This window comes from Schistocerca nitens, chromosome 8 (genome assembly GCF_023898315.1).
Source record: "Schistocerca nitens isolate TAMUIC-IGC-003100 chromosome 8, iqSchNite1.1, whole genome shotgun sequence".
Classification (NCBI taxonomy): Eukaryota; Metazoa; Arthropoda; class Insecta; order Orthoptera; family Acrididae; genus Schistocerca; species Schistocerca nitens.
This window is the reverse complement of record NC_064621.1, coordinates 140975169-140990067: the sequence shown is the minus strand read 5'-3', so window position 1 is coordinate 140990067 and position 14899 is coordinate 140975169. Positions and strand designations below refer to the sequence as shown.

At 35.5% G+C, this 14899-nt stretch overlaps 1 protein-coding gene across 1 annotated transcript in view; it reads right to left on the bottom strand.

Moving 5' to 3' along the window:
• The window catches only part of LOC126198659 (putative beta-carotene-binding protein), a 106560-nt gene that overhangs the window by 15853 nt on the left and 75808 nt on the right, over positions 1–14899 (bottom strand). The gene's annotated exons all lie outside the window — the stretch shown is intronic.

Sequence of the window (14899 nt, the reverse complement as noted above, 5' to 3'; positions counted from 1 at the left end):
TAAGCCAAGACGAAACGTACATACTTTGACGGGAGAGAGTAAGGGGAGATAGTATTTGTGATTCTGAACAAAACACTTCATCTAGACCTATGCTCCATCCCGAATAGTTTCTGAGATCTAACACATTTAATTCACATTGGTAGACGATGAATATAGGTTCTGGCTCAGTTTTTGTAAGTTAGCTAATTCACTCATTCACTAACTCAACACAACTTACACATGTCTTCTGCTGCAGTTGAATATTTTTGATCAAACTCACTTATTTTCATTAAAAAACTTATATTTTATAATAAGTTACTTAGAAAATTGAAAAGCTAGCAATCTTTCATCACATTCACTTTTTATAAAAAAATATTTTTTCTCGCAAAAGATGAATGTAAGAAAATAAATTTAACATATTTTTATGGAAGATGCACATAAGAAGATAAAAATTTATTCATTCTCACAATGAACAATTCATATTAAAATTTTACTGGCTAATAGTTCAATGTATTTCATTGTAAGAGATGAATGCTACAAAATAAGTAACAACTGTTCTATCCCTTACCCAGCCATAAGATTTTCATGAAATGTCGATTGTACATGTCTTTTTAGTGTTTTTTACCCTAAAATTCTACCACATTCACATGTAACCTTAAGTTACATATATTAGATATCCATTTTACAATACTCATCTTTATGAAATTCTTCAATGTTCTTTCTAACCATGCAATTACTACACTGCTTTAGCTCTCTGGTAGTGTCCATTTGAAGATTACAAAATTCCATAGGTTAAAAATAAAATTTAAAAAAATTCATGAACTACATTCCAGACCATAGAATTTATTATTTATATTTTTTTCTTCATTCCTTTATATTTCAGTGTCATATGTCCATCAACTAATCAAAAATTAATTAATTAAATTAATAAATTTAATTTATTAATTAATAATTTAGAATATCTGTCTCATAAAATAATTTTAAATTCATTATTAAGCTCCATATAAATCTTTTCTCCATATCTAGTATTTAAATGTTCACATACAGTAATATTAGATAAAACATTTGTTGCTAACTCAATTATTTTCTTAATCTGCTTCGAGACACTAGCATTACTGAGCTTCTTGATTAGAGTCCCCATTTATATAGACAAATTTTTATTAGATTTTTTACAATCATAATGTAAATATGGTAATGTACCTAACTTATTTTCCAAAATGTACCTTTTGACATCATGAGGACTCAATGCTTTCTTCTTTATTTCAATTGTATAGACTTCAAGGTTTACAACAAATCATATTTATTTTTCTGTATTGTTCTCTATTGTTAAATGAACAACCTTTATAATCTTCTGAGGTTATTCTATATTTAATAATATATTTGTTCATGCCTTTAGATTTTTCTTTGTTTTATCACCAAATTTATAAGCATACATTTTTGCTCTAAAACCACAAAATTCTTCCATTATTTTTCCATTGCACTAGTCATTAATTTTCCCAGAGACTTTCTAATTTACTTACTCCATAAGTATTAGTTTATGGTTAATCACTTGTATCAAAGTAATCAATCATCAATTTTTATGTTGTGGAAATAGTTGTCACTGTGTTGATAACACTACTCCATATTTTCTTTATATTTTGGTTTTATCATTCTATAGTGAAAATCAGGCATCAGTTCATTAGATAAATCAAATATACTCATTCCAGTGTCGATTGGTTCTTTGGATCTAATTTTTGTTTTATTCATAGGAATAGCAACTAGATTTTCGTTAAATAGTTATTACTTTAAATTTTGTTTTAGCTATAAGTTTGTCTCACTCTTTTCTGCCTAAAACTAATTTTATAACCAACCTATTTCCCATATTTTCAATTGTCTTACCAAATATTGAGTAGTTTATCAGTTTATAGAAATCATTTTCAAAATAATTTTTGGCTTTAGTTCTCACTCCTGTGTTTAAATCTATATACTTCTTGAACCAATCCGATTGTTTAAATTTTAAAGCTCTGTGTATTTTTGTTATTTTCATTCCCAATGACGGACACTGTGCGATTTCTATAGTTAACTAAATAATTAAATTTGTGTTCTAAAGTAGTTAATAATTTTCTTTCTTTAGTTCCTGGCACAATTTTATTTTTAGGACCAATGGTAAATCTTCATGTAAATCATGTAATTCTTTTGTGTATTCTAAATCTACTTCAGATATATATCCAGTTTTTACAGTATCTGATACTTCATTTATTTTTGTACAGTCAAAGGTATTTAGTTCTATTTTTGTACAGTCAAAGGTATTTAGTTCCTCTGATTCAAATTCACATATGGTCAAGATTGACTCATAGCATAACCATATAAATTATTCACATCTAAATATGCTAAATAATTTGATATAATTTTATCATCAAAATCTTCCATATATTTGTTATTTGCTTCAACATATCTTTTAGAACACTGCAATATTGTTTTTCTTATTCCCTTTTCAACCATTAATCTCATATCATAATTATGAAATAAATAAAGATGTTGTTTAGTCATTTTCAGCCTGGTGCTATAAAATACCAAGGTGGGTGGAAAACATAAGCTTTAATACAAGTATTTCTTAAATGTTCGTACACATCAGCCAATAACAAACAATAGCTCAGGTTTAAGATACAAATCATGATATTCGTCAAGATTTTCCATAAAAATTTTTCCCAAATTAATTTTGCATGTTTATAGTCTCCATCACTTATTTTACAGTCAGTGAATTATAAAATTTTCTTTTTGATGGTAATTGTGTCGCTTCCAATTTTTCCCAAGAATTCATGAAATCATATCCACAAATTGAATAACTCTTGTGAGAAAAAATTTTAATACTCTTTATTTGTTACTTTTTCAAATTTCAAGAAAGTGTCAAGTAAAGAGCCATAAATTTAAAAGCATCAATAAATCTCATTCTCAAACTTTCTTTCTTCTGACCAAAACTAAGGCATTAATCTTCATCACTCAGTATTCAGTCTACTTCTTTTTGTCATATCCAAGTTCTTTTACAAACAGACATGAATCGTATTCAGATAAATTGTGTAAAGAAATTTGTACGAAACTAAGATATTTTATCTGTAAATTACGTTAATCATATAATGGATTTATACATTTTCCAGATAAATGATCATCATGCGAACCTTTTTATTTTTGTTGAGGAATGACATTGACAAAATCAACATTTTTTGAATCTTTTATATGAAATTAAAATAGCAGGATTTTTTTATATTACAAACAAACTGAATACAAATATATATTTTTGCTATAAACCAAAGGCTATCTCTGTTACTTCAAACATTTTTCTTATTCCATTTACACATATTAGTTGTATAACTACCAAATGAATCTCGTACACCACATCTACATCTCTTCATAAAATTTAGAGTCTGTTTACTTAATTCACTGGTTACCTGAAGATTGGATGTTAACTGAACTAATACTCATGATTCTCTTAATAAATCATCAGTCTTTTGAGTTGTTTCAGGTGTTGATGGAATATTCAAATAACAAAAATCAAATAAATATTTTACTGCATAATTCTCATTACTCCTAATTACTGTTTTGACAAACAATAAGATACAAGTAAATTCATATATATATATATATATATATATATATATATATATATATATATATATATATATATATATATATATGAATTTTAAGTGTGTATATATATATATATATGTATATATACACTTAAAATATTATAAGATTAATCAAAACAAAAGCATCAATGGTATTTGTTAATGATTCTGAATGTTGTATTTATATTTTTTAATAATACAAATAACAAATCTAATAAAAACGTTTTCTATTAAATGGAGTCAAATAAAGATCTATTCAACAACAAGCTTACATACAATTATAACGAAATGTTTATTATAACTGATGAAGGAAAATAATCTATGGTTTTATGCACAGCAAGTTGCAGATCTTTTAGAACATAGTGGACATAGGAAAGCAATTGAAGACTTTGTTAAACAAAAGTATTGTAAATCATTTGAAAATCTTGATAATCCCATTACAGAACTACCTGAAGATATACAAAATCCAACAAAATCATCAATGAGCATCGTTTATATCCTTTAATTTTGAGATCCAAAATGCCATTTGCAGAATGTTTTCATAATTGGGATTATGAAGTAGTTCTACCATCAATTAGAAAATATGGAAAACATAAAATTAAAAAATAAATAAAAGAGATGTATAAACGTCAAATAACTCACAAAAAATATAAATGGAAATCCAGACATCACTTTGAAAACTTAAATGGGCTAATAGATAGAGCTATAGAAAAATTACATCAAAAAAAGGAGTACTAAATCCATTATTACCTGACGTTTCTGAAACAGTGAATAAATGAAAATTTAAGACAAACTTTTGTTATTTTAAATTATTTGGTGGTGATTAAGATCATAATTATTATGCAATTAGAACACCAAGAATAAGTATGCAACAATGATTCATACAACTGGGACATCCAAACTGTGAAGAAATGTTACGACTTAATTAATGTTTCAGTACATTTTTTACATTTCAACAAGCAGATATGGTTTACATTTGCATAGTTAAAAAATTTAATAAGATTTAAATTATTGTGTCATTCTGTCATTGTCATTTGTTCCAAAATAAGTTCACAAAACATGAGTAAGTCACCTGATACAGGTACAGTTTTAACTGACTGATTTAGAGCTATAAATATTTTATTTTATTTTCAAGTAATGAATTAGTGAACTGAGTTGGACATAAATTCGTTGATTTATGTCTTTTTATCTCTATTTTAAAATCAGTAGTTGACAAATCACGATCTATATTGGGCCAAAATAAATAATTCTCTTGAATTTTACATCGTTTTCAAATGTACACTTCAATATTTGATCAATTCTAACAAAATAAAATTAAAGTGTTTGATTGTCACACAATCTTTTCTGAAGATTACTTAATTGAATTAGATACAGTGTTAAATCTGCTTTTCCTATTTCCTTTTTTGGAAAGTAATTTGCTAGATCAGTTTTATTAAGTTGGTAAATTTCTTCAGTAAGTTCTTTAGTACAGTCGTAATTACAGAGTTGTGTTAGAATACATGTGTATTCAGGTATTCTAACAAGATAGTTTAATTAAAGCATAGGTTTTGTAACTGGATCATAACCACTTACTGGATCTTTTATATCTATTTTTCTTTTACCTTTAGAATCAATATATCTTTCACTTGCTTTAAAAATATTACATATGAAATTGTTAAAATTAAACTTTCTATTTTGTATCAATTTTTGCTTCTAATTCCATTTTTGGATACTTTCTAAATTTATTTGACCATTAATTGTGTGACCTTCAGGCTGCAGCTTATTTCCCAAAAAGGTCCATTTATTAGATTCAAAATATCGTTGAACTTATAATTATCTGAAAGCAGTTTTATAACAGACACAATAGACCACGAGTTTTGTATTGTGTCAATATTACAGTATAGACCATTTTTTCCCAAATAGTTAAGTAGTTGTTCCGGTATATTACCATCAAATGAAACAAAAGCAAATTTTATATCAATATTCTTATAATAACCAGCATGATCAGATGGGTCTAAATTTACAATTTCAGATACAATTTTTTTTGGTTCATTAGATAACTCCTGGCAGATTAAAACAGTCTGCCAGACTGAGATTCGTACTGAGGACCTTTGCCCTTCCTTGACAAGTGCCCTACCAACTGAACCACCCAGGCATAGCTGGTGACCTGTTCTCACAGCTTTAATTCCGTCAGTACCTCATATCCTAACTTCCAAACTTTAGTCAGTCAGGAAGTTTGATATCATTGCACATTCCACAGCAAAGTGAAAATTTCATTCTGGAAACATCTTTCTGGTTGTGGCTAAGCCATGTCTCCAGAATACCCTTTCTTCCACAAGAGCTAGTCTAGTAAGTTTGATGGATGTGTGTGATGTCCTTAGGTTAGTTAGCTTTAAGTAGTTCTAAGTCTAGGGGACTGATGATGTCAGATGTTAAGTCCCATAGTTCTTAGAACCATTTGAACCATTTGATTTTTTGTACCATTTTTTGAAAGCTGTGAGGACAGGTCACAAGTCGTGCTTGGGTAGCTCATATGGCAGAGCACTTGCCCACGAAATGCAAAGGTCCCGAGTTCGAGTCTCGTTCTGGCACACAGTTTTAATCTGGAAAAATTGGAAATTTGTGCTAAGTTACGCGAAGGACAACACACACACCCATGCCCCCAAGGGGGGACTCGAGCCTGCGACGAAGGGAGCCGTGTGGACAGCGACAAGACGCATCAGACTGGCCACTGCCCCGAGCGGCAGTTTTAATCTCCCAGAAAGTTTCCATATTGTTGGTGCATTATATCCACACTTGAAGGCCTAGATCTGGCCGTCTCTGCTCCGTACTCATACTGCCAGAAAACTGAAAGACGATCTCAGAAGGGTCACTAGCGCCTCTGTGTCCGATCAGACTGTAATGAACAAGTTAGGAGTAAGAAACGTACGACCTGTTCCAGTATTCCCTCTGACATGACAATATCTTGCAGCTCGTCTTCAGTTCTACCGTTCAAATGTCAACCGGTAACTCTGTCATTGGCGAAACGAGCTAGTCACGGATAAGTCCAGATATCCTCTGACGCAAGGTGATAACTGACTCGAGTGCAGGGTCGGTGGTAGCGGTACCTGCCAGATGTTGTCCAGGAAATCTACAGATATACAAAGTTCTTTGATGTTGTGGAGAGGCTTCAGTGTTGATAGCCATATGGATCTTCTCATTGTCCATAGTCGCCTTACTGCCAGGCAGTACATTGTATAGATCCTGTTGTATCATGTGGTGGCTGCTGTATACGGTGGTATCTTGAGAACTCTGGCCGGCCTAAACCCCGTCTTGCATATATGAGACATCCTTTACAGGCATGTCCATGGTAGTCTTGTTCCCCAACAGAGTCTCCAGAAACATGTACAGGCACTCATTAAAGCATGGGAACAGATACCACAAGGTGACATCTGTAAACTTATATGGAGATCGCCACGTAGGTGTCAGTCAGTGATAAACACTCAAGGAAGGGGTACATGTTATTGAAACCCTCAAAGTATAACGAGAAGTACCCAGGGTGAGGAGACGAATGATCGTTTCCACTTTGTTTTCAACTCCTGTCAGACATTTTAGTTCTTTTTATGTAAAGTTCGAGAATGTGATGATGTATTGCTGTGTACTTAATTTGTAGAAGATAATGGTATAATTTGGTAACATATCCAGTCCTCAATTATTACTCAGTGGCGTATGGCAGACGCCCAAAGCCATATCCCCTAATTCTGTTGAGCACTGGAAGTATCACCAATAATTTTACAAATAGTCAATATGGCCTCACAAAATAATGAACAGCGTGATCAGAACATTGTATCCATTGTGGACTAACCGCAGCTACAACTGGCGTGTTATCTAACAAATTAAAAATACCATTGACATATCACCATTTTTTTCAAATGAAACTCGTATTTTTTGTTTTCTAAGAACATTAGTAGAAGTTTTGTTCTATTGCTGTTTATACAGCATATGTTATTTCATTGGCAGTTAACTTGTCAGTGTTAAATCTCACGGTATTCCTCAGACATATTTTAAAAATTCATTACGCTACCAGACTCAGCATTTTAAAGGCAGCGTATGTTAACTGAAGTTCAACATATCACCCAATACCCTTTATTTACGCTGACGTTGATTCAGTTATTCTTCATTCAAATCTTCAGAAAGGCAATACAAAATTAATCGATTACATCCCACTTTAGTGAAGCATTTTATTACTGAGAGGATCATAAAATTTAGGTGGTGTGTATCGAATCCACCTTAAGTGAAAAACTAATCTGAAGTACACTTCTAATACGTAATACCTTCTCTTACCAACGAAATATTGTTACAGCTGAATGAAGTATACAGGGTGTTTCAACGGTACAGCAAATATATTAGGAGATGGTAGTATAAACCAATTCGAATAAAACATCTCATATAATTTGTGTCAAATTTTTATCAGTTCCAGAGATAAAGTTGTTGGGATAACCAAAGAAGGTGTTGACCAAAGGCAAATGATTAAGCTTAAAATTGTTTTAGATAAATTCCGCTTCCGAGTTAAGTGTACGAGGGACATTACAAAAATAATGCACACTAATTTTGCTTACATACATACTTTTTTCAATATCTCTTTACAGTCCTTCAGTATAGTCTCCCTGCTTCTCTATGACTCAATCCCAACGTCTCAGGAGCTCTATTATTATTATTCCATCCAGAACAATTTTCGAATGCCTCAGGTAACGCTGGTAGAAATCTATTCCATAGAAAGTTAATGACATCCATGCATAGGTTTTTTAAACTTCAAGAACAAGTCGAAGTCTGATAGACTCATGTCCGGTTTGTAAGGAGGACACGGCAACACTTCCCATTCGTGCTCGCGCAGTTTGTAGCTACAACATTAACCGATATGCAGGCGACGGTTGCCGTAGAGAATGAGTGGCCCACCCTCACGAAAGTGATGTCGGGTTTTGTGCAATTTTCTGCACAGGTTTCGCATGAAGCTACGATACAACACCGCTGTCACACTTGTTCCGTATGAGACTCTGTCTGTCATGATGAATCCTTGGTGGTTATAAGCAAAAATTATCATTTGCTTGAGTTTTAATTGATCGCACCGAAGTTTTTTTGGACATGGAGAATCTCAAGCTTTCTCTCACAGAACTGTGATTGCAGTCTTAGGTTCAAAGACACTTATCCACGTTTCATCAAGAGGACAATTGCACACCAGAATTCTTGACCTTCGTGTAGAATAGTTGTTTGAGCAAGGTTGCAATATCCCGGCGTTTCTACTTCTCATTAGCAGTCAATCAGTGTGGGACCCATCTCTCACATATTTTCTCCCCCCTTCAAATCATTTGGCAGAATAAGGAATCCTGAAGTTGGAGAAATTCTCCTAGCCTCAGGGAGTTACTCAAAAGTTGCACTGCGATCTTCTTCAAGAGCATCTGTCACCAGTTTCACGCTTTTTCATCTGTTTCCGTTTATGGCTTTCTGGGTCTTGGATTATCGTCTGTGCCACAAAAAAGATTAATCCGACATGATACTGTTCAAAGTTCCAATGTTAACTCACCGCAAACTTGACTTAAGGATACAGGGTACTTTTCTGGCTCAACATAATGTAAAAATCAACGCCTACGTCTTTCAGACACTGTTTAAATTGTGTTATACAGTTTTTTTGTTGATATGAGGTAAAGAAGAAAACTATCTAAACAATGTAGAAGTATTTTGAATATTTTTAAGCTGCTTAGGGTTACTAAAAAATTAGAAAGAAATTGATGCAATGTTTTTTCCAAAATGCTTCCTCAAATTGCGGTACAATTTCATCCAATGTTATACATTTGAAGGAGAGCAAAATTTTACCAGATATGCATGACATGACGGCTGAGGTACTAGATCTTTTTAATACGACCTATTATGTATATTACAAGGATAAAAAACATCACATTTTACATTTTAATTTTTATAGCTTTTTTCCTAATGAAAATGTTATTTTTCTGTAATTTAGTTGATTCTGCACTAAAGCATAGGTCTACTACATAAGTATGGCCTATTGCAAGTCACAGAAAAAAATTAGAGCAATGTTGTATAAACTTTAGGAAATATTTGTACCTGAATTCTGAAAAATACAACTTGTGGGGAATTGGAAATTAAGATATGCCTCAGAACATTCCTGAAGCATAGTCTTCATCCTGCAGCATTTCTTCATCTTCAAGCTTCCTCTTTGCATTCCTTTTAGTACGTCTTGCTTTTCTGGTAACTTGAAGAGCGACACTTTCAGCTTCATGTTCCCATTCTCTGTCACATGCAAGCAATTTATCTTCGACATTAGAGCCACATTTTATGCCTAAATTTCTCAGGACTTCCAACCTTCCTGTCACTCCATCATTGAAACATATCACTGGATCTAGTACACCAACTTTTAATGTACAGGGTGTTTCAAAAATGACCGGTATATTTGAAACGGCAATAAAAACTAAACGAGCAGCGATAGAAATACACCGTTTCTTGCAATATGCTTGGGACAACAGTACATTTTCAGGCGGACAGACTTTCGAAATTACAGTAGTTACAATTTTCAACAACAGATGGCGCTGCAAGTGATGTGAAAGATATAGAAGACAACGCAGTCTGTGGGTGCGCCATTCTGTACGTCGTCTTTCTGCTGTAAGCGTGTGCTGTTCACAACGTGCAAGTGTGCTGTAGACAACATGGTTTATTCCTTAGAACAGAGGATTTTTCTGGTGTTGGAATTCCACCGCCTAGAACACAGTGTTGTTGCAACAAGACGAAGTTTTCAACGGAGGTTTAATGTAACCAAAGGACCGAAAAGCGATACAATAAAGGATCTGTTTGAAAAATTTCAATGGACTGGGAACGTGACGGATGAACGTGCTGGAAAGGTAGGGCGACCGCGTACGGCAACCACAGAGGGCAACGCGCAGCTAGTGCAGCAGGTGATCCAACAGCGGCCTCGGGTTTCCGTTCGCCGTGTTGTAGCTGCGGTCCAAATGACGCCAACGTCCACGTATCGTCTCATGCGCCAGAGTTTACACCTCTATCCATACAAAATTCAAACGCGGCAACCCCTCAGCGCCGCTACCATTGCTGCACGAGAGACATTCGCTAACGATATAGTGCACAGGATTGATGACGGCGATATGCATGTGGGCAGCATTTGGTTTACTGACGAAGCTTATTTTTACCTGGACGGCTTCGTCAATAAACAGAACTGGCGCATATGGGGAACCGAAAAGCCCCATGTTGCAGTCCCATCGTCCCTGCATCCTCAAAAAGTACTGGTCTGGGCCGCCATGTCTTCCAAAGGAATCATTGGCCCATTTTTCAGATCCGAAACGATTACTGCATCACACTATCTGGACATTCTTCGTGAATTTGTGGCGGTACAAACTGCCTTAGACGACACTGCGAACACCTCGTGGTTTATGCAAGATGGTGCCCGGCCACATCGCACGGCCGACGTCTTTAATTTCCTGAATGAATATTTCGATGATCGTGTGATTGCTTTGGGCTATCCGAAACATACAGGAGGCGGCGTGGATTGGCCTCCCTATTCGCCAGACATGAACCCCTGTGACTTCTTTCTGTGGGGACACTTGAAAGATCAGGTGTACCGCCAGAATCCAGAAACAATTGAACAGCTGAAGCAGTACATCTCATCTGCATATGAAGCCATTCCGCCAGACACGTTGTCAAAGGTTTCGGGTAATTACATTCAGAGACTACGCCATATTATTGCTACGCATGGTGGATATGTGGAAAATATCGTACTATAGAGTTTCCCAGACCGCAGCGCCATCTGTTGTTGAAAATTGTAACTACTGTAATTTCGAAAGTTTGTCTGCCTGAAAATGTACTGTTGTCCCAAGCATATTGCAACAAACGGTGTATTTCTATCGCTGCTCGTTTAGTTTTTATTGCCGTTTCAAATATACCGGTCATTTTTGAAACACCCTGTATTTAGTCCTACAGTACCATTCTTGGGTAATCTTTCCCATATGCAATGGCTGAAACTTTCATTGGTATTCTGAGTGCCCCCATGAAGACATTGACTAAGCAAAACAGGGTCACTCAGATCTAAAAAAATTGGTTTTATTTCATTCATAAGAGGCGCAGGAAGAGAATGCTTATGATGGTATATTTTACTACTTTGTTTAGCTTTTTGCTAACCACACCAGGAATCTGCCAATTTAGGGCAAAGTCCGTGAACAGGGTCGTCATTTGCGGACAACTCATGAAAGTAGGTGGCACATTCAGCTTTTCTCATTGCAGTAACATCATTCAGAGGTGCAGTTCGTCTAATAGCCAGTCCATAATAACTCTGAAGGTCTATTTCAGTTTGCCGGCCGAAGTGGCCGTGCGGTTAAAGGCGCTGCAGTCTGGAACCGCAAGACCGCTACGGTCGCAGGTTCGAATCCTGCCTCGGGCATGGATGTTTGTGATGTCCTTAGGTTAGTTAGGTTTAACTAGTTCTAAGTTCTAGGGGACTAATGACCTCAGCAGTTGAGTCCCATAGTGCTCAGAGCCATTTGAACCATTTTTTTCTATTTCAGTTTCTGTCAATCTGCCTCGGCCAGAGAGAGATTTTCCATCAGATAGCAACTTTCCTTTCATTTCTCTTCGTAGCTTCCTCAATCTAGCATCCATTCTCTTCTGCACATGTCCACAACACTCCAGTTTTGTTACCAAGGTATCACCATAAAAATGTCCTAGATACTTCCTACATCTAACGTTATAAACTGGCACCGACCTCTGAAACATTTTTAGAGCTCCATCACTCTCCATACCTCCACTGTAACCATGATAATTCTTAGAAAACTGATGTTCAATATGTCCTTCAGTGTTTACCATAGCGGGTGTGGCATCACTTAGATAAGCACTCAACATCAACATCTTTCCCATTCTCCAAAGAAGTAGCACTTACAACAACATTCAAGGTATGATGTCCTCAACGTTGCCATGTCCCATTAAGTGCAACAGCAATGTCCCTGTTTCCACTAATATTTACAGTTTCTTCTACTGCACGTTTTGTAGATGCTTTAGACACAACCGGCAAGGCACCTGAAAGTATTTTTATGTACTTGCTGAACTTACTGGGAGGAGGAGGAAGGTCCATCAAACAACAAAACGCTCCTTTTCCTACTGCACGCATTGCATACACTAACTTCAAATTCACATGATAGGAATTATGCACAATGTTCGAAGTCAATTTCGAGGTAGATTTATTGCAGGATCTACATAGAACAACTAATTTTGACGCTAAACCCTTCCTGCTGCTTTGTTCAAAAATGGCTCTGAGCACTATGGGACTCAACTGCTGTGGTCATCAGTCCCCTAGAACTTAGAACTACTTAAACCTAACTAACCTAAGGACATCACATACACCCATGCCCGAGGCAGGATGCGAACCTGCGACCGTAGCAACAGCGCGGCTCCGGACTGGAGCGCCTAGAACCGCACGGCCACCGCGGCCGGCTGCTGCTTTGTTGTTCAGTTATTTCCAGACAGCCTATACCATCACATTTTTTACATTTCGCCATTTCCTTTATCAAAGAAGATAAGATGCCCACACCAGCAACAACAAATCCACTACAAACAGCGTCATTGTTAACATAAAAATATGAATCACCAGGAGGAGTGCCATGTGGAAGTTTCTTCCCTGAAGAACTGACACATAGGTTACATTCAACAGTGTGACTTGCTTTGTTTGTGAACTGGTTATCACGGAATTTCCTTTTATTGAATTTCTTGATGCGTGGCATTGTTCATATTTATTGCACACTAAGGGATATGCACTTCCACAAATATAAGTAGCACTTGGGCAACAAACATTCACTAACACGTGAACGAACTGCTTCAGCGAAACAAAAGTAAATACTAGCAAAGGTAATCATTTACAAGCACTAGAAACCTACACTGTTAGCAATGTATCATTCGTATAAACGCTGGAAACAGAAAGTTCACAGTTCTTTTCGAAATAATACTGGTTTTTGTAACAGAAATAAAGGGGACGTGGCGGCATACATGCCCTCAACTTTAAAATTTGTTATATATAGGTTCTCATTTGAAAACCTATAATGTATTTCTCAATGTAATCAGGAAAGACTATAGAATTAAATAAAGTCAAAAAAATTTCAATTTTTCCACCATTTATAAGTCCACTGTATCCTTAACATGCGTCTCTCCATTGAGAACAACATGCCTTTTGCTACGTAAAGTTGCGATCTTGATGTAAGACCTCTGGTCTTCAACAGTCACAGTACCCGAGACCCTGCAGGGTTCTAAACCTACTTCTTGCCAATTTTGTTAGTGTAAAAAAGCGAAGAAACAAAAACACTTGCTTCTTCCTCAAGCTCCCAACTACATATGACGTAATTTTCACTGTTGTTGCATCAAACAATCCACAGTAATACCACCCATTGCATTATTTATGAAATGCCCCTCGTACTTTCGAATTCTCATGACAACACTACCTGCAGATCTTCTGTGGTCGCCTTGACGTTCAGCAGGTTGATCAATTCTTCTCTTGCGTTTATTTTTTCTTTGTAGACTTTGCTCTTCAACCATCATCACAAAAGCATAACAGTGTAAGTTCTGAGGGCCTTGGCAGCCAAGAAACGCGACCATTTCTATGGATCAATTTTCTGGGAAATCTTAAGTTTAGATGATGAGTCACCTGACGACTAGAATGAGCAGGAACCCCGTCGTACTGGAAGATCATACTCATTCCTGTATCCAAAGAATCTCTTCCAGCAATATTAGAAGTTTGTTTTAGGAAAACCTAGATGAGTAGCACCTGCAAAGTAGTACCGTAACACAAGAAGCCGAATCAAGTGATTGTCTATCGTAGCACACCACACATTTAGAGTGAAGCGTTCTTCAAAATGTTTCTCCATTAACACTTGTAGATTTTCGTCGGTTCGAATCTGTATTTGTTACTAGTGTTACTGATGCCGTCACTGGTGAACGTTTCCTCATCAGAAAACTGTATTAATGTTATTACTCCACGATTTGCAATTAACGATTCCAAAATTCAAATCGCCTACCTTCATTTGCTTTCGAAATGAGTTGAATCCACTGTAAATGATAAAGACGGGAGCTGTGTACATGTCTGCTAATTTCTTGTAGGTGGAAAAACGATATGCGCAGATATTTCGCATATTGTCATTGAAGGACTAAGTTCTACCAACTGAGTAATGTCTTCTACTTCATCCACACTGTGTTCAATTCTACAAGCAAATGAAATACTATAACTGCTGGGTACTGCTCCAGTCTCACAGTCTCACGTAGTTTAGTGAAAACACAGTAAACACTCTTGAATCTGGTCCTCT